Source organism: Theropithecus gelada, chromosome 11 (assembly GCF_003255815.1).
Source record: "Theropithecus gelada isolate Dixy chromosome 11, Tgel_1.0, whole genome shotgun sequence".
Classification (NCBI taxonomy): domain Eukaryota; kingdom Metazoa; phylum Chordata; class Mammalia; order Primates; family Cercopithecidae; genus Theropithecus; species Theropithecus gelada.
Window position 1 is genome coordinate 40,996,068 of NC_037679.1, and position 19,828 is coordinate 41,015,895.

Consider the following 19,828-nt stretch of genomic DNA (forward strand, 5'->3'; position numbering starts at 1 on the left):
TTATAAGACAAGGTGTGCCAGCGTGGTGGCTCATGCCTGTAATCCCAGCACTTTGGGAGGCCAAGGTGGGTAGATCACGAGGTCAGGAGATCAAGACCACCCTGGCTAACACAGTGAAATCCCGTCTCTACTAAAAATACAAAAAATTAGCGGGGCATGACGGGGGGCACCTGTAGTCCCAGCTACTCAGGAGGTTGAGGCAGGAGAATTGCTTGAACTCAGGAGGCGGAGGTTGCAGTGAACCGAGATCGCACCACTGCACTCCAGCCTGGTCGACAGAGCGAGACTCTGTCTAAAAAATAAAATAAAATAAACAAATAAAAATAAAAACATAAAAATAAAAGACAAGGTGTAACAAGAACTTTTTTTTTTGCTGTTTTTGTTTGCTTGTCTGAGTACTCAACAAATTACAAATATGAGATAATCCCTTAACCTGGTGTAACGTCTAAAATATTCTCTCCCTGTACACCATCTGCTATTAAGATCAAATCATGAGGTATCATCCTTTCATATTTGTGTAACTGGTATTTATGCAAATTCGGTTACTATTACTGTCCATTTTGCTATCTTCTAGCCTTAGGAAAATGACTTTAGAACCACAGCACCCACTCAACCTTTCACCAAACTCCAGTTATTTCTAGAGGTCACCAATGTGTATTGTATATGATCTCAACGACATCCTCTAACGTCTTGCTCATTTCCATCTTGATGCAAAGCTCTCTTGGACACTAAAGATTCATCAGTTCACAGGGAGTCAGAACTTCAGTGTGCTCCTCACAGAAACTGAAATAATGCTTTTGCCTACTCGAGACCCCACTGGTCTCTAAGCCCTGAGGCAGCACTGTCTATACTCCGTATTTCCTAAATCCCTTTGAAACATTTATCTTCACTTTTAAACAAAGGTATTTTTTTCTAGAAATTTCCAAAGTAGCAAATAGGAGTAAGTCTGAGCATAAACCATCCTGCATTTCTTCTCTTCATCGAGTCTATCAATCGCTGCCAGCAGACATTTCTCACAAAATTTCCTCCTTCTCTCTCACATCACATAGTACCTAGATCCTAACAACATACCAATTAAAAACAAGCAAAATAATTTTAAGCAATAGTACTATTTAATGGTGTGTTATGAGAACCATTCAGTCAGGGTAAGCGCCTGAATAGTCAGGAAACTCAGATGATATGCTGTATTGGCATATACTAGCTATATTATTCCATTTGCACACTGCTATAAGGACATACCTGAAACTAGGTAATTTATAAAGGAGAGACGTTTAATTGACTCACAGTTCAGCATGGTTGGGGAGGCCTCAGGAAACTTACAATCATGGAGGAAGGTGAAGGGGAAGAAAGGCACCTTCTTCCCAAAGTGGCAGGAAGAAGTACTGAGCAAAGGGGGAAGAGTTCCTTAAAAAACCATCAGCTGTTGTAAGAATTCACTCACTATCATGAGAACAACGTGGAGGAAACAGCCCCCATGATTCAATCACCTCCACCTGGTATCTCCCTTGACATGTGGGGATTATTGAGATTACAATTCAAAATAAAAATTTTGGTGTAATTTTCCTATTACACCTAATCATATCACCAGCTGAGTCATACCTAGCAATACTGTAAGTATTAACAAAGTTAGGTTTCATCTTATGGTGGCTGGAGCAGGTTGTCAACGTGTTTCCCTGCATAGTTTTCTTTTTGTCATTGTTGGTGGTTTACTATCCTCCAGTGTGCTGTCAAAAATGAGAACTCAGAAGTTTTTGATACTTTGATGGTAAAGTGATTTAGAATTCCAGTAAAAAAAAAAAAAAAAAAATAGATACAGCTTTATAGTATCTGTAGAAGTGGAAGCCTTTTTTAATTGGATCAAATCTATAGTTTTTTATTTTCGGTAGAAACAAAAGACTATCACTTAAAATGGCCACTTGTCTCTTATTGTCAGTTCAGTGTGTGATAAAACACCTTTGTCAATTTTTGGCAATCATGGAGAGTGATAAAATTATATATTGTTTGGACATCAGCTGGCATAAAAAGTGGTATGGCTATTGTCGCTGGCACATTGATTGGTGTTATAAGCAAAATTGACTGTGAGAAGTAAGCATTTAAGACTCACATGTTACTCAAGGGAAAAGAAGAATGGAAGAAAAATGCATCCATGTAGTTTATATTTTGCTAAACGTTGATTCATATCTCTTTGGACTACATCTCTTTTTACAAAGGAAAAATTTTAAATTAGTTAAACTAATAATTTAAATTATATACATATAAACATACACATCCAAACCTACTGGGTAGGTTTTAAAGGTCAAAGGTATTTTTAAGGACAAGTCTTAGAATACATTCAAGAAAGAGATCATTTCAATTACATGCAAGTTCTTTCTGAGGATGGTAAATTGAGTGAGTCCAACACACTTCATGAAGCTTGCATAGCATTGATGCCAAAACCAGAAAATAACTGTATCAGAAAGAAAATATACAGACCCATCTGATATATAATCATAGAAGAAATATTCTCAGTAAAACAGAAGAAACTCTTATTTAGCAACTCATTATTAACAAGTAATGCAAAATAATTTAACCTCTGAATGTCTCTTCATCTGCTTTACTTCAGTCATGAGAGAAAAAAGATAATAATCCAAATAAATAAATACAAATATTAAGCATGATTAAACATGCATTCTTAGTAAAAAAATAAAAATAAAAAACTAAATAAATAATAACAAACTTCAGAAAACTAGTAATAGAAAACTACCTTTTAAGTGGACAAAGATTTCTATATAAGCCCCTAGCAAACATCAAATCCAATGGTGAAATATGGAAATGATTTCTTTTATTTACTTCTATTTCAGTCCTCTATCACTATTCATTTCAGCTATTTTCTATTTTTTGTATTATAGATAGTGCTGTGAGAAACATTCTTTCTACTACAGTATATTGTCTATTCCACACTATTTCCTTATGGTAAGGTCCTGAACATAAAATTTTTCAAAATGTATATAACTTCTAAGACTCTTGGTATACATTTCCCAATTGCTCTTGATTTTCCTTGGACAATGCCTCAATTTAAAACATTTCACCATCTGGTTCCAACATCCTTTGGCGGCCTCATCTTTCCTCAAAATTATTTTCTAATGTTGTGAGTTTACTTATGGCCCCCAGAACCTGATATGTGCTTTCATATATCCTTTTGCTATATGATAAAGTCACTGCCTCTTTCAAAGTCCAGTTCACTGTTACTTCTCACTCTGTTTTGGGGGAAGGTCTCTGATTCTCATGGCAATATTAATCGACCCTTCCACTGCGTTCACTTTGCGGTTGCCTTGGGTTATTTGTACAGTTACCACATTGTACTAGTTAGCTGTTTTTCTGCCTGGGTAAGTTGCCAGTTTCTTGTAAGCATTAACCATGTCCTCTTCACCTTAAACCCCCAGCAAAGACTAGCGTAAGAAACATATAATCTAACCTTAAGAAATGTTTTTGAATAAGTAAAAGGAGCATATACTCTCTTTCCCCAAATTAGACCTAAATTCTCTGACCCAGATTTTATCATCACTTAGGGCAGCAGAACATTCAGATAAGTGCTAACAGTAGTAAATCTCAGCTCCAAAATTATTTGAGACAATATTCAAAAAGTTGAATGAATTTATAGAAAAAATTATGAGGAGTTTTAAAATACGAATTTAATTCACATCTTATTAGGGGCTGAATGAATGCTTCCATTACAAGTTTAGTCATGTTTGCTGTTGGAACAATGCCCAAAATCAACTGAGAACATCTGTCTTGAAGAGATAACAACAGATTTCAAAATTATCAAGAATAGCACAAGAATTAAAAAGCACTTTTGAGATTAAACTACCTTAGAATATCAAATATAGCACATGTTTATCTCTTTAAAAAAAAAAGAGGTATATTTAAGCACATATTGAGTCTTCAACAGACTCAGTTGCTCAAAAGTCAATGTGAATAGCTTTATAAACTGCAACTAAGTGTTTGTTTCAGGTAAGGAAAGTTTTATACATTAACTTCAGAAGTAAATTACCTCTGTTGCTTTCTATGAAATGTCCATTTTTATTCTCCTCGCCACAGCCCAATCGCAGACTTCTGTGAAAATTGGTACCCATTGCTTCTGATTGCATCCTCCACGAACACTTAAATATCCTATGTGCCACTTTCACTCGGAACTCTATTCCCTATCCAATCTTTGTTAATGTTAGAATGCAATTATTACTCTCTCACATGATACGTATCTTCTCTCTGCCTAGAAATAGAGGTCTATTTGGTTGGTTGGTGCAAAAGTAATTGCAGTTTCTGCCATTACTTTCAACCTAATATAAACAAAAAAGTCTTTATTTATAGAAATTTGATAGTAGAGCAGGCATGTTGAGCAATCATGTTGTGTCAGGTAAGACTTTGGACATGCCTAAAGATGTGATCATAAATTCACATTTTATAAAGAAGTCAGGCAAGGAATATATATGAGCAATGCAGACTTTGTGTTGCAGATTTGAGTGTGAAGACCACATCTAGGGCACCCTGCAGCTGCTCCATTCCAAAAGATGTTGCCATGCAAGATGCAAACATGAAGCCTGGAATCGCAACTTTTAAAGTTTTGTATAAAATCAAGCATTTTAAAGTTGTTTAATAATTCAAAATTTTTGCAATTTTGTGTGAACCAAAGAAAAGGTACCAAGGACGGATGTGACAAGTGAGCATCAGTTTGCAATTTCTAGGACATAGATTGTGTCAAGCATATTCTGCTTCTGGGAGAACATATTCTAAGTCCTAATCAGATGTACCCTTTGGGTTCAGAAATTTCCAAGTGAAGTGCTCAAGTTAGGAATCTGATCCAGTACCATGTCAGATTATTTGTAGCCATTTAGGGATAAGAAGTTTGAGTTTGATATAAGAATATAAAGGATAATGGAAAGGCTCGAAGTTTGTTTTAAATGTATGAAAAAGAGGTTTTGCTACAGAAATTTTAAAACAGTCGATGAGAAACATTAAAAAAATCAGTGAGGTGTATTTGACAATAATCTGAATTATCAGTTCTCCCAGCTCCTGCACAAATAGTTACAGGTTATCTTCACCTTTCTCAAATTGTATGTCTAAACTTTAATCAGAAATGAAAAATGTTTAATAAATGTTATGTAATGTTCTTAAGGGTTTATATCAGTTTAATCATCACTGACATTATCTCTTGTCAGTTATAAGTACAGTTATGATCCTTAAAAATTAACTTTTATCTTTCAATATTTTTAAATACTATTTACCTATATAAAATGAATAAAATCTAATTACAGAAAATAGGAACATAAATTAATAAAGAAAAATTTAAAGGTAACCAGAATAATCTCTAAACTCCCAGGTTAATCTACAGAGATACACATACATGTATCAATATTGTTTTAGGTTAGTAAATAAAAATATAAACCTTTTTTTGAAATGGCAGAGTATCCAGATGTACCATCATTTTAAAACAGAGTTTCTAATTTATATACATTTATATTCTGAACTTTTACTATTATGAATAGTGCTTCAATATATATAAAATTGTATATGCTTTAGCATAAAATATGGTAAACTGAATTTCATGGGCATTTGTATGGGCATTTTGAAAATTTTTGATACATAGCAAATTTCCTTATGGAAATTCCTACCAATTTAAGTGCTCTGACAACAGAAGGACTCATTTCCCCATGTTTGACCTTACTCTTAATCACTGACTTTTCAATATGTAAAAAACAAGATCTTAATGTTGTTTCAGTGGGCACATCTTTGATTTTGTAACACTAAAACTTTTCCTGATGTCTATTGGCCATTGTCTCTGACCTTTTATTTTTATTTTTGTTTGTCTGAGACAGGATATTGCTCTGTTAGCCAGGTTGGAGTGCAGTGGCGCAAGTATAACTCATTGCAGTCTTGAACTTCTGGGCTCAAGCCTCAGCCTCCTGGAGTATCTGGGACTACAGGCAAGTGCCATCATGTCCAGCTCATTTTTAAATTTTGTATAGAGATGGGAGTCTTGCTATATTGCCCAGGCTGGTCTCAAATTCCTGGGCTCAATCAATACTCCCACCTCAGGTTCCCAAAGTAATCCTCGAAAACTGGGATTACAGGCATGAGCCACCACACCGGGGCCTCTGACCTTTTATAAATCTTCTCTTATTCTTGAGTCTCCATTGGCTGTCTTTTCACTGATAGAAGCTCTTTATGTATATTTGGTTTATTCATACAATACATGTCATACATGTTGCAAATACTTTCCCAAAGTTTTAATTTGTCTTTTATTATTTATGTGTGTTGTTTCACCATGCATGATTTATACATGCATGTAATCAAATTTATCAGTTCTCATTTAAATACAGTCTTTGCAGGATAATTAGAATTTCCCATCCCCCAAATATCTGGCTGTATATTCACTTTTATGTCTTTCATTATATTTGCAGTTACATCTTTATTCTCTCTATAATTAATTTTCTTGGAAATATTGAGGTGTGGGTATAACTGTACTTTCGAAAACTGTTAAATAGTTATCAGAGTTTCATTTACTTTTTTCTAACGGTTTTATTCCATTTTAAATTTGATAATCTAATCAAAAGAGGATTTAAATAATTTTAAACATATAACCAGTTTTCACATCAGTATTACAAATGATTCATCCATCTTCTACTCTTTTGAAATACTTTATCATAGAAAGTATTCTTACCTAGTGATCAAACCATATCCAGGTTGTGCGACTATGGGTCAATTCCTTGACAGGATTGTTTTCAGGCTTTTGGTTTAAGGCATGTTAACTACTTAGGACAGTGTCGGGATTATTGCAAATGCTCAATAGGTGTCAGCTATGATGATAAAAGGGATATGTCTATTTCTGCCTACATATTAAATTTAATTAAGCTCTCTATTCATATACATTTTAATAACTAATAAAGTGAACCATTGCTATAGCTATCAACCCACATTTTCTTGCTTATTGTTGCCCCTTTGTTTGTCCAGAAGAAATTAAAGATAATTAAGTTACGTGGTTAATGGTTTTTCTCAGGTTTTTCCATATTTTCTACTAGGAACATTGTGGTAACTTGTGTTTTTCTACAATATTATTCATTACTCAAATTATTTGCAATTTATGAGAATACTGTTGGAAATAGTATCTCATAATGTTAAAATATCTTATGTGATTATATTTCCTTCTGATTCTAAATTCTGTGCCTCTGTTTTCTCTCTTTAATATATATACTTATTTCTTTATTATATAATTTTCATTTAATATTCAGGTATATTGAAAGCTTAGATTTTTATCATTTATTTTATGAATTATAAATAAAATTATTTATTGTATAATCTATTTTAATATTATTCCCTGTGCTAATTATCTATTGTAGGCAATTTAGATAGTGAAAAAGTAATGGTAGGTAAAATTATAGGTACCTTAGTATGAATCAAGACATTGCTACCAAACTGTACTATTAATCTTTGCATTCTTTACTAGAATGTACTTGCAGAAAAAAGTCAGTTCCACTTAAGAATGTCTTTAATGAAGCAGTAAAAATTATTAATTTTATTAAATATTGATTAGTGAACGTGCATGTTTCTAACATTCTATGTGAAGTAGGCATAAATGCATAAAATATTTTTGCTGCATACCGAAAGTACTATGGTTGTCTCAAGGAAAAGAAAACTTGTACAGTTATTTGAATTGAGAGCTGAACTAGCAGCTTTATTCTCAAAACAACATTTTCACTTGATGGAACAACTGGCAGATAAACTATGGTTATTCAGACTTAGGTACTTGGCAGACAATTACTTGAAAATGAATGGAGTAAGCCTGTCACTTCAAGAAAACAACTGACAGCATTTGTTGCCAAAGATAAAATTTGATCCTTCAAGTAAAACTTAGGCCTTTGGAAAATAGCTATTTTAGAAGCTATGGGCAAAGAGGTACCATGGGAACAGATAAGATTTGAGCAGATACCTGAACAAAGTGAAAAATAAAGTTATATTATGCTCTGGGAGGAAAGCTTTTTATGCATACAAGCATTAAAATAAGTGTCTTCATAATACCTACAATCAATTGTGAACAATATAAATTACAAACATCTCTTGAAGATTAGCAGTACAACTATGAACAATTGTAGTATCCCAGTGAACCATAATACTAACTGAAAAATGTTTATAATATGAAGAAAATGAACTTTCCTCTTTGCATTTATTATGGCCACTCCTAATGCTGTATTGATGGGTCTCAGAGTAGCCGTTAAGTTAGCTGGTCGGTATGCCTGCACTATGCCTGCTACCATTTGATTACTAGGTGTTTGGTTCTATTCTGATATTGCTGTACTCAGGTATGCCACTGGGTGATTGGCAAGCTATTTCCAGATCTCAAACTTCTTGTACTTCCTAACAATTAAACCATGTATATATCATCTTGAACTATGAGATCAAATACTATATTGACTTGCACAATTTCTGTTTCATATCCCTTGATAGTTTCAGTGTAAACATATAAGAAAAAGACTACGCAGTAACAAATTACAAAATTCCTATTAAATGCCAAGCATTCAACTAGGCATGCTACATTTCACATTCTATTCATTGATCTCAACAAATCTATGAAGCAATATTAACTCCATTTTGTAAATGAAAACTCAGATACACAGAACATTTTAATAGCTAATAAAGTGAACCATTGATATTGCTGTCAATCCACATTTTCTTGCTTATTGTTACCCCTTTGTTTGTCCAGAAGAAATTAACTTGTACTAGACCATTTAAATTGTGACAGATATAAAAATAATATGAATCTAGATAAGATTGATACTAAATCTTATCATCTGTCTAGCTTTCCTTTTTCATAAAATCAAAAGCTTTTTTTTTTAACACAATGTTTATGCCCTTTCCCTCTTTAAAAGTTTGGAACGTCTTTTCTACTGTCCTGGGGATTAAAATTAACATCTAAACATGTTTTACATATTCCTTCAGATCCTAACCCTTCACTTGCCCCAATATGTTAATACCCTCCTTTCATGTGTCATGTTTCCAAATATGAAACACGTTGCTCTTCCTCTAATGTGCCATGTTTCTCTCATGTCTTGGCCTTTGTTATAGATTGAATCACAGGTCAAGTTATAAAAACAAGGAAGTCCTAATGGAGTGTTTTAAAGGTAATATTTCTTTCAAGTTTTTGTTTTGGAGCTCAAACAGCTGTTGATAATAGGAAAAGAGAGTCAGGCAGCCTTTGTAAGTTAAGCTTGTGCTTTAATCCCCTCACAAGAGAGAAGCCGTCTATTTGTTCATGATTAATAATTCTGTATTTGTCTAGGGCAGTGCTGTTCAATTGAACATTCTATGATGATGCAAATGTCCTATATTTGCATTGTGCAGTAGAGTAACTACATGCGGCTGCTGAGCACTTGAAGTGTAGCTAGTGTAACTAAGAAACTGAATTTGTAATTGTATATTACCTAAACCAATTTAAATTTAAAGAGCCATAAGTGCCTAGAGGCTCTCATGTTGTACAGCTATGGTCTAGGGAAGTATAACATAGAAAAATCAACAAAGAAGGAGTACTTATGAGTGAGAGAGAATAGCACAAGGAATTTTAAAAATACGAATAATTTCTTTCCTAGTCACTGAAAGCTCATGCTCTTTTTTTATGTGACCTCTTGAATTCCCTGATAAAAATAATAAACAAGTGATATTTAACTTAGAGCAGCTTTTGTTAGCAAAGTGAATCACTATTTCAAATAAATAATAATATAGATAGCAGACAATTTTCCTTCTCAAAATGTATTTAAGCTATGCATATTGGGATGATATATAATTTAGGAGAAAGATGATTAAATATAGTTCCTGTGCTTTATAAAATCATGAACTTTCAACATTTTAAATTTTCTGTTGGTATGCCTTCTTCAGTGTTTCCATTCTTATTCTCCTATATTTTTGCCATTGTAAGCTTACATCAGATGTTATGTTACATCATAACAAAAAATTTGTATGCAAAAAAATTTAACATCATGAAAATATATTTTAAAAAGGAAACATTAATGATCCTCAACAACAAATATTTACACAGTAATGATAATCTAAACATTGATTAATAACTCAAAATTATGATTTCCATATTGCATAGAAAAAAGGGAATGTCCTTATCTGCCATCAAAGGAGGTCAATACGTGTTATGCAAAGTTATAAATTAAATAATGGCATTAGCTTATTACATGAATATATGCAGGTAACTATCATAACAGATAGCTAAAAGCATAAGAAGTGATTGACAATGGGGATTGGCAGTAAAGAGTGGGATTTTTAATATTATGTATTTCTTAACTGTATGTCCATATTACCTTGATGAGCATTTTTATATAAAAGCAAAAATGTGAAAAGAATCACTGGTGAGAAAAATGCCACAGTTTATGAATCCAGTAAATATCTGTGGAATGAAATGTTAGAGTATGCCTGACCTAGCAATCATTCTAACACTTAATTTTGTTATAATGGCTGGATATATATGAAGAGTATTGTCTAGGCAGAAATGGAATTAAATGAGTAATTTCATTTATAATCTCAGACTTCAGACTCTTTGAGCAGAAATGGAATTACATGAGTAATTTCGTTTATAATCTCAGGCTTCAGACTCTTTGAGCTGAAAGGTGCCATAGAGATCATCTATTCATTTTTCTTTGCACTTGCCAGTCAATCTGCCATTCCCTTTATAACACAAAGAGGCAGAGGCATGAAGACACACAGGAGAGCAGAAGGGATGTACCCAATTGCTACCTCACCTGACTTACCTATCAATTGGCAGGTGGGAATAGCCAAAGTAGGGAATCCTAATTCTGTGAGGAGAAAATCAAATGATCTCACTAATAAAGTGTTTTTGAGTTAATAAAAATGTCATATTTTCTTAATGACTACATGTTAAGCTATTTTAAATACCAACACATTTAAATTAACTTTCAAACCTTCCGTAGATTTTCACTGTACTTAAATTTGTTTTGTTTTTTATGTTTCTCTTTTTTTTTTCTTATTTTATTTTATAAGACCCAAGGTACATGTGCAGGATGTGCAGGTTTGTTACATAGGTAAATGTGTGCCATGATGATTTGTTGCACCTATCAACCTATCACCTAGGTATTAAGCCCAGGATGTATTAGCTATTTTTCTTGATGCTCTCCCTCTCCTGCCCCCTCAACAGGTCCCAGTGTGTGGTATTCCCCTCCCTGTGTCTATGTGTTCACATTGAACTTAGATTTTGAAAACCTCGTGGTTAGGTCTCCTAAAATGCAGCTAGATTAGACAAATTAAAATGAACACCCACCACATTTAGTAGAGCAATCTTTATTTTACTCTAGAGTGGCAAATGTTGTTCGTACTTGAACTCTCTGAAGCATAATGAGGCAGTTCCTTATCCTAAGTGATCTGTGAACCAGTTGTACTCCTGGTCATTTTTATCATTGGACTGGGGAACTGTAATAGCCTTTCATTCCCAGAAGTGTTCTTTTGTGGTGTGATATTATGTGTATTCATTTGGACTTCTTTTTGTGTTAGTCAGACACATTAATTTCACAATAACGTTGGAGGTATTCTTAGCAAACCTTTTTTGTAAGGTTTTCAAGTTACCTCTTTTTCCTACCCACAGGGAAATCCTACTTCCTATCCTGCATAACTGTGGGGGAGCACTAAGCAGGCCCTGGAATTGTGCAGTGTGGATATGGGTCTGCGGATCTTTGGAGGGGGGATATTGTCACTGAGCCAAAAGGCTTGGAAGGGATAAAAACTGAAAACAGCTGGTCAGACACTATATGCCAGGAGTGAAGAGATGTCTGACAAACAGCTTAAATATAAATCTGCAAGATAAATGTCATAGATAGTTGACACAGAAAAATGTGAATTAAATGAATTCATAGAATATGTAAGCTTTTTCACCTTTCACAGTCATGGTGGCTATAAATGAGAGAAAAGTAGATTCCATATGAATTTATTTTATATGACCCAAGGGATATTTGGCCTTTAACAACATCAGTTTGACTTGGTATTATGTATTTTGTACTGTTGATAAAGCAAATTACTACAGTATTGAACTAAAATTACTAATTATGGAGTTTAAAAAGTATAATTATGGTTTGAGATGAATTACATAATGTGCCTATAAAAATAAAAATTATTACTTTTCTTTTTGAGTTTATATCTGACCAAAGCCTCTTTCCACTTTTGAATTTTATCTTCTTGGCAACAGAGAGCTCACAGGACTCCCTATAGACATTGGTGTAATTATTTTCCCAGCAATTCTGCTCCAGCTCATTAAGAATCTTCTGGGATGCCATGTGGTCATTATAGAGACTACATCTTGCTTAGGTGTGAGCCTAAGAAGAATCCCAAACAGAAGACTGAAATGCTGGCCTATTTATCAGCAGATAATTTTTTAAAAAATCATTAATAGCATCATGCATATTTACCCTCCTAAAGATTATATCCACCAACATAAATTAAAGAAATACAGAATTTAAAGCCTACTTTTAAATTAGTTGTCGAACACCCCACAGCTTTAGATTTGGCTATTTGGATTTTGTGACTATTGTCTGCATTTAGTAAAAATAAGCCTTTTATAGCAGTCTGAAAGTCAGGGAGCCGACAGGTAATCACCGGCTATTTTTAGAATTCTTCTTCTATAAGTTATCTTCTTGCTTGCATCATAAATTGAACTATCTTTGAACTACACCATTGTACACAGAGAAGTCACTCAGTTAACATAAAACAAAGTAAATGTATTTCTACTACTGTATTAGGTTTTCGAAGATGTACTTGAATTTTTATGAAATGCTAATAAATTAATCATAAAGAGCCATATCTTAACAAAATTATTACTATATTATTTCCTAGTTATTGAAGAAAAAGCTGAAGCTGGAAAAGAAAGCTGAAGCTGGAAAAGACTAGATATATGTAGCAAAATGATAGATTATGTTCTATTAGTATTTGTCAAAATAGTATATTGTATACAAAATGCCATATGGAACTGTATTAGGATGTCAATATTGATAATAAATCTTGTCCAAATAATAAGTACCATTTATTGAGCATTCACAATGTGTCAGATATATGCTTTTTTAAACATCTGATTTTCCTATAAGACACTTTTAAAAAAATTACCATTGAATGCCTACTGTATCAGTCAAGGTTCCACTGGGAAATAGATGGCATATTCAAGTGAGTAACTGAGGAAATGTTAGTGAAGGACAAATTACAAAAGTGTAGGAAGAGTTGAGGGAATCAAAGGAAGAGGATGAAAGCCTAGGAATCAAAACAGAAGACGTATCCCTAAAGAGCAAGAACAGGAAGCAAGGAAGCAGTTACCAGAACCTGGGGATCCTAAAACATTTGAAATGGTGTTATGGGATAGCTGTGGCTTGAAATAGACAAACACAGCTGCTAAGGAGGTGCTGCGAGAGCAACAAATACCTAACTTATGTTTCCTTTTCCCTTGATGCTCTGACAGTGCTTCCCATTAGCAAATTTCAGCCAATAGATAGCCAGAGTGCAGGGGAGTTCAGATATTCAATCCAGCCTCCCATAGCAAGCACAGAACAGACAGGTATGGAACAGATCTAGTATGGTAAATGGAGAATATCTAGCACTACTGTAATCGTCCAACAGGTTATTCTTACTGGCTGCACAGATAAAACCAATTCACTGAGACAGTGCTACAGCAGTAGGGAAAGAGTTTAAAAATGCATAGCTAGACAAGAGAAAAGGCAGAAGCTTATTACTCAAATCAGCCTCAAATTCAGAGGCTAGAGTTTTTCAAGGATAGTTTGGTGAGCCTGGGGGCTAGGGAATGGAGAATGCTGATTGGTTGAGATAAGGATGAAGTCATAGGAGATTGGAGCTCTCTTCTTATACTCAGTCAGTCCCTGGGTAGGGGTTTACTGGTCCACGTGCTGCCAGTTGGTCCATATAGAATGCAAAGTCTGAAAAATATCTCCAGGCTAGTCTTAGGTTTTACATACCGGTGTTATTTATAAGGGAAACTGGGGACTTCATAAATCTTGCAGCTATTGGCTATGTGACTTTTGAGAGGTACCTAGTAAAAAAAGAAGGCAAGTTATAAAACAATGACTGGTTAAAGAGTGACTGGTTAAACTATGCCTACATTCTAGCAGAAGAGACAATGGCTGGCAGGAATTTATATCTACAGCTTAGCAGAAAAGACAATAGCTGGTTAGAGCTTAAATATGTCTACATTTTAGCAGAATTTAGACCCTATCACAATTCCAGCCTGGTGGCTTTTCTTAATTTTGTGAAGGTGGTTTCAGTCTCCAAGTGAGGAGCAGGTTAGTTGTGGGAAGAGGTTGTTATCATCTGTGTTTTAAAGTATAGACTAAATTCTGCCTAGTTAACTTGGAATGAGAAAAGACAGCTTATGAGATAAGAAATAAGATGGATCAAATTATGTCAGATTTCTGCTACTATCAGAATCTTTGCAAAGATGGTTTCGCTATGTTCCTGGTAATTTTTTAGGTTCTGCAGTGTTAGAAAGAAACAGAGGGAAAAATTCCTGCAGTAGAATATTTATATTCTAATAGATTTGTGAAGAAAATAAACAAAACAAGTAAAATATATAGTATGAAACAAGATGATAGGTTTTACGGAGAAAAACTAAGAAACTAAAATAATAAAGGCTAGAATAGGGAGTGCAGAAGTTGTGGGTAGGTGACTAGTTTTTAAATAGAATAATCAGGAAAGGTCTCACTAAGGAAGTTATATTTGAACAAAGAACTGAAGGAGGGGGTTATATAACTATGCAGGGAGTGCCAACCTAAAAGGAAGAAGCTGAGGCACAAAATACAATTTATAGAATTTATTTGAGCCAAAGTGAGGACAACTGCCCAGAAGATTCAGAGCCAAGTAACCTTGGATATGAGCTCCATTTGTCCTTTGTTATAAGAAGATTTTTTAAGGCCAAAAAAAAAAAAAAAAAAAAAAAGAAGTGGAAGAGGACAGGGAGTAGGCTGATATGAAGTGGTCAAGAATTTTCATTGGTTTGCAGAAATAACATTGATTCATGATTGGCTATTGATATGGTTTGGCTTTGTGTCCCCATCCAAATCTCATCTTGTAGTTCCCATAATTCCCACGTGTTGTGGGAGGGACTCAATGGGAGATGATTGAATTATGGGGGTTGGTCTTTCCTGTGCCATTCTCAAGATAGTGAATGGGTGTCATGATATCCAATGATTTTAAAAACAGGAGTTGCCCCGCACAAACTCCCTGTTTGCCTGCTGCCATCCACGTGAGATGTAGATGGCATCTCCTTGCCTTCTACCATGATTGTCAGGCCTCCCTAGCCATATGGAACTGTAAGTCCAATAAACCTCTTTCTTTGGTAAATTGTTGAGTCTTGGGCATGTCTTTATCGCCAGTGTGAAAATGGACTGATATAGCTACACATTATTAAGCTGAAGAGCAGGATTATTAGGTTAATTCATAGCTACCTGGGGCAATAGCAAGAAGTTTCAATAGATGAATATGTAGCTTAAAAGGGCAGAAGTAGGACTGTCTCATTTTAATGCCTCTCTGGACCTGATAATTTGAAAGGGTTTACATTTCTCAGATAAATTTTTTTTTTTCTTTTCTTAGGAAAAAACATTTGGAGTAGAGGAACTGATAAGGACAACTTTCTGGGCGAGAATATGATAGTATGTTAGTGAAGCAGTGAAGGAGAAAAGAAAACCACTGTGGCTGTAGAGAAAGAATAAGAGGCAGCTTGGAATGGGATAAGGCTGGCAAGATACGTGGAAGCTGAACAGTGCAAGACCTTGCATATCTTGTAAAGGACTTATTGTAAAAGCAAAGAAAAGCTATTGAAAAGTTGAAAGAGGAGGTGGATGTGATTATTAAACCTACATTCCAGAAAGATCACTCCAGCTGTAGCAAAGATAAGAGATGGGAATATTTTGGTCTTAGTAGGGGGCAGATAACTGAGGAAAGAACAAGGGAGAGAGATGTAAGTAGTCCAGGTGGCTGAAGCCGTGCAAATGTCAAATGATGGCAGCTTGGAGGATGGTGGTGGCAATATAGATGGATAGATGTAAGAAAGATCAAAAAATATTTAAGATAGAAAGTAATGTGCCACCATAAAGTACTGGATATGGAGGCTGCCTGTCATGAGATAGGTAGCACTCGGAAAAGATTATATTTTCCTTTAATTCATCTTCCAATGTGTTGAATTTTTCAGATCCCCAAGAGAAGAAGCCAGGTAAACTGTTGTTATTTACTTTGGAACTTAAAGAACAGGCCTGGATCAGATATATAAATTGGAGTCATCTAGGCATCTTCCTTTATGTGGTAAATAAACCACAGGCATAGGTGTAATTGGATTGAGAGTGTATATATAGTGAGAAGCTAAGAGTGGAATTAGGGCCAAGCTTTGAAGAGCTTCACTTTGAATAGCTTCAAATTTAGTAACAGAGAAGAATTAGTTTGAAAAGACATATATATATATGAGAGATATTTTTCAAATTTGTGATCTCATACCAGAATGAACTATAAATAATAGTCTATTAACTTAAGCCTGAATGTCCACAAAATTATAAATAATATGAGGCTATACCTTTCGACTGATTCCAATATCAATGTTCTGTTTCTTCTCATTGAGCTATGGACTGGATCTAAGTCTTTTCACAAAACAGCTTTTTTCCCCTGCTTTCTGCAAGTTTTCAATCATAGTCCTTTGTTTGCTTTCTTAATTTTATCTCAGACATTTGCAGAAATAATTTCTGTAGCTAACAAGCTATTCTTTTGTCTTGTAAAACTATATTTATTTTAAAATATCTTTAATTCCAACCTTTCGGTCATATATAAGAAAAGACAGGCCGGGCGCGGTGGCTCACGCCTGTAATCCCAGCATTTTGGGAGTTTGAGGCGGGCAGATCACGAGGTCAGGAGATCGAGACCATCCTGGCTAACACGATGAAACCCTGTCCCTGCTAAAAATACAAAAAAATTGTTGGGCGTGGTGGCAGGCGCCTGTAGTCCCAGCTACTCGAGAGACTGAGGCAAGAGAATGGTGTGAACCCGGGAGGCGGAGCTTGCAGTGAGCCGAGATGGTGCCACTGCACCCCAGCCTGGGCGACAGAGCGAGACTCCGTCTCAAAAAAAAAAAAAAAGAAAAAAAAAAAAAGAAAAAAAAAAAGACGATCTTAGATTTTGTCCTTTCTTTGTTCAAAAATACCACTCATTTTTCTGCTTCCCTCTTCCAAGGGGATTTTACAGACCTCATTTTCTTTAGAGTGTTATACCAAGAAATTCCCTTCTGTACTGTTGCCCAGAAATAAACAAAACAAAACAAAAGTAGTGGGTTCAAGAAGCAGCAAGTATAAAGTTTTAAGTCAAAAAAGGGCTAGAGTCTTTTGGAATGTAAACTGCATATCAATCACGATAGATATTCTTCACTGAATTGCCTGAAAGAATTTTTTGTGATGCAGTGCTTGCTTATGCCTTAGTTTACAACAATTTGCAGTTAGTTATGCCAACCTTCCCACAAAGAATCCTTGGTATGTAGAGTTCCTTTCTTATTAACAGACAAATTTATTACTTTCTTCAGCAGTTGGACTGCTCATTGCCTCTCATTATCTAAGAATACAGATTGGCTGCTTACTCAACCTGGGATAAACAGAACTCAAAGCATTTTTCCATTTAAATGGGAGCCCCAGTTTTATGAAAGTGTGATGGTTTGAACTAGAACAAGGAACTAGAACTAGAACAGAGGATTAACTCTGCGGTAGTAATATGTTACTTGTCCAAAACACATTAAGAACATCCGTTACAAAATATATTGCTGTTTTATGAAATCTTCATTTCAGGCCTAATAATTAGAATGTTGATATATAGTTGACCAAGATTGCCTTTCCCTAACATTCCTCTCAGCTCAACTAAACTTTAGATAAGGTTTCTTCCTGGATGTAGGGCCCTGACCTCCCTTCTTAGGACATTTGCTATAGGAAAACTTGCCCTTGTACGTTACTTCTCTGTCCCTTTGAGCTGGAAATCTGCTACAACCTAGAAATGTCTCTCTCAAATACCTTGGAGTCATCCTTTTGAAAGATAATCATCAAGAAAGATAGGGTTGCCACCTCCCAGTCTCCCTGGGCAGGCAGGAGCCTAACTACTATTAGTGCTAATTAGCAAACGCAGATGGTCTAATCACATTGACTAATCCCTCTCTCTCCCAAGTCTTTCAATACTTTTTCACTCTTATACCTTTTGCTTCAGTGGAGTTGAGTTCAGCCCTTCTCTTATACAGCAATTGTCTATCTCCCCTACTGTAAAAGTCTTGAATAAAGTGTTTTGTGATGGTTTAACTGGTCTGGTGCAATTTCTTTTTTTTTTCCTTTTTCTTTCTTTCTTTTTTTTTTTTTTTTTGACAGAGTCTCTCTCTGCTGCCCCAGGCTGGAGTTGCAGTGGTGTGATATCGGCTCACTGCAACCTCCACCTCCCGGGTTCAAGCGATTCTCCTGTCTCAGCCTCCAAAGTAGCTGGGACTATAGGTGCACACCACCACGCCCAGTTTATTTCTGTATTTTTAGTAGAGACGGGGTTTTGCCATATTGGCCAGACTGGTCTTGAACTCCTGACCTCGTGATCTGCCCGCCTTGGCCTCCCAAAGTACTGGGACTACAGGGACGAGCCACCACACCCAGCCAATTTCTCTTTAACATAGCGAAAACTACACAAATATTTGGGTCAGATCAGCAAAGATCCTATCTTGACTTGTAGCTTTCAGTCCCTCAGTTAAGCAGTGCAGGTGCAAAATTTAATGGGACTATGATTCTCAAAATGTTCCTGACCAAATTCATTGGTCTCTCATGGTCACACTGTAGTTTTAAAACTAAACACAATGGCATGATCTTGATCCATGTATTTTTTCTAAATATAGTGTCCAACCCTCTCTTTTCTTTAAATTGTTGCCATATGCATGATATATTTTACAAAGTACTTGCAAATTTTTTCATGAATATGTTGATTACATCATTCTATAAATTATCAATTGAATTAAAAATTAAAAATTATTTTAGCTTTCGGTAGTTTTTGTAACTGACTCAGCTATAAAAAACAGGTAAAGATGCTATTAAAATTTCATAAACAAAAAAGAAAACACAAACTGAGAATAAAGACACATTAATATGCTTTAAAATACAAACATAATGATCAAATATTATTATAACATAAGAGAAGTAACTTTACCCCAGGCAATTTGACAGATACTGCCCATACTATGAAACTTCTGGGAACCTCATTGTGATGGAAATATTGAGGGCCAACTTGATTGGATTGAAGGATGCAAAGTATTGATCCTGGGTGTGCCTGTGAGGGTGTTGCCAAAGGAGGTTAACATTTGAGTCAGTGGGCTGGGAAAGGCAGACCCATTCCTAATCTGGGTGGGCACTATCTAATCAGCTGCCAGGATGGCCTGGATATAAAGCAGGCAGAAAAACTTGAAAAGGCTAGATTGGCATAACCTCCAAGCCTACATCCTTCTCCCATGCTGGATGTTTCCTGTCTCAAACATTGGACTCTAAGTTCTTCAGGTTTGGGACTTGGACTGGCTTCCTTGCTCTTCAGCTTGCAGACAGCCTATTGATCATGTGAGTTAATACTCCTAAAAAACATATGTATATATATCCTATTAGTTCTGTGTCTCTAGAGAACCCTGATTAATACAGATTTTGGTACCAGGAGTGGCTCTAGAGGAATAGAATATTAAGGATGGAGTTCTTTTGTTGGTTTGGGGGTTTCTGGAGTTGGCTGCTCAATATGATTAGACCTAAAATTGTTAGGGACT